This window comes from Etheostoma cragini, chromosome 16 (genome assembly GCF_013103735.1).
Source record: "Etheostoma cragini isolate CJK2018 chromosome 16, CSU_Ecrag_1.0, whole genome shotgun sequence".
NCBI classification, from domain to species: Eukaryota; Metazoa; Chordata; class Actinopteri; order Perciformes; family Percidae; genus Etheostoma; species Etheostoma cragini.
Genome location: NC_048422.1, coordinates 22393372 through 22395362, shown reverse-complemented (window position 1 = coordinate 22395362; position 1991 = coordinate 22393372). Strand labels below are relative to the sequence as shown.

At 38.1% G+C, this 1991-nt stretch overlaps 1 protein-coding gene and 1 long non-coding RNA gene across 2 annotated transcripts in view; one reads left to right on the top strand and one right to left on the bottom strand.

Moving 5' to 3' along the window:
• Positions 1–1991, bottom strand: part of LOC117959202 (placenta-specific gene 8 protein-like) — a gene marked incomplete at its 3' end in the record, with an annotated part of 28505 nt that overhangs the window by 22509 nt on the left and 4005 nt on the right. The gene's annotated exons all lie outside the window — the stretch shown is intronic.
• On the top strand, positions 689–1225 carry LOC117959209. The gene is made up of 2 exons (XR_004659889.1): positions 689–805; positions 1019–1225. It is a non-coding gene; the product is annotated as an uncharacterized LOC117959209 (long non-coding RNA).

Here is a 1991-nt window from a genome sequence, read left to right as displayed (position 1 = left end):
ATTTGGACAATGTAGTAAAACAGCATCCTTATTGTCAGTTAACACTGAGTATGATAGTCCTACCTTTAGTTGTGGTAACAAGAGTAGAGGTTTTAAGATGCTTGATCCCACATCACATGCAGTGGTAGAAGTACTCAGATCCTGTAGCTAAGTAAACGTACTAATATGACAATGGTAACTCTACAATAAGTCAAAGTTGAGTATAAGTGCCAACACAGTTATTTTGAGACACTTTCATTTCAATAGTTTGTAAAGGCACAGGAATATATTAAAATATAGGAAAATACAAATAAAAACGTCCAAAAAATAAATGTAGCTCTGTGTTTTTAGCCATGATAGACGAGACTTCACAGAAAGGATGGATTTGAATGTAAGCATCTTTGCATGCTGACGTTATAATTCATCTTAAAGTACCATTGTCTGAAAGTTCTGAATTCAGAATGGCATTTCTGCCATATTTTTTTTTGGGGGGGGGGGGGGGGGGGGGGGGGGGGGGGGTTGAGAACCACAGCTGAGACACTGTTAAATGTAGAGCCATGTGTGAGGGTCATGTATTTATAGTCTTATAAATATATATTATATAGTCTATCGACTTTCTGTTGCTCTCAAATGGAATCAACTTCCTCCTGGGTGAAAAATTTTTGTACACGCAATTAAAACACTAGGATAACCCCCCCCCCCCCCTTGTGTTTCCAGGGGTCACTGTGTAGGGACTTCATGACGTACTTTTGCTGTCCAATGTGTGCCACCTGCCAACTGAAGAGAGATATTGACCGCAGAAAGGAGCAAGGCATTTTCTGAACAGGTAAGCATCTTGTAACCGCTCAAAAACATCTAGAACTTATTTAGACAGTCCTCACATATAGCGCGTCATAATAGTTAATGTTTGTGGAACTGTTGAAATGATCCAGACTGTTCTCGGTAAAGATGTTAATGAAGTCACACACAGTGTCATTTAACTTATAATGGTGTTGTAAATTGACTATTCTTGGACTTTTGTGTCTTTTCTTTGTATCAGCTGCAATCCGCTGAGGGAAATGACGTTCATCACTTCCAGTCTGTTAACCATTAGTCAGCTGCCTGGGAGTGGAAACACCTTCATGATTTATTGTTACGGTTACATAAAAACATTTTAAAAGTTGTATCTGTGCTGTCCTGTGCAGTTGACAGGATGTGGATTCTGTGTGTTTAACGGTGTTCTTTATACTAATAAAAAATTAAATTACTAGAGGTAGTCCCTTGTTTTTTTCCTGCTGGGATATTTCACAACAGTTTGGCATTGTCTATAGTTGTTTGAGGGTGTAAGTTTCCTGTTTGGAGCTGCGGGATAATTTTTTCACTAACCATGATAGGCCAAAATTGGAATTGATTTGAATTGCAAAACTAATGACTCTCAGTTGTACTTTGTTTAGTGCTAATAAGGAAATTTAAGCATGTATGCCAAACACGCATCTTTCCCAATACTTATCAGTTCTTTATGATTTTCCTGTGCACGTGTTACCATTGGCTGGCACACCTAAATGGAAACAAGCCATAAAAGGGTTGACAAGGCTCTTATCAAGTGCCACACCTGTTCTTATCAAGTTACAAGTCGTAGTAAGAATTATGGCACGGCGGCACATGTTACCATGTCTCAGGTAATGGCTACACAAATCATGCTTCTAGCATGATAAATTCATTGTTGGTTTTGGGATCTTTGGGGAAGTTGTTAATAAAGGTATAACACAACTCTAGCCCCATTATTTATAGCTGTGATATATACAATGTTATTGTAAAATAATTTGACATGTAAGCTTTGATTTAAGGACAAGGTTTTGGATCATAACAATGGATGATGAAAGGCTGCACCTACTTTATGGGAAAATATGATTGAAATGTTTGGTGAGGAATTTCCCACATTTATAAGAGTCCCAAATGCACAATTTCTTTCTCACAGGTCAACCCCACAAACATATGGTAGTTAAAAGAGGACCTTTCTGAGAAAGCTCCTG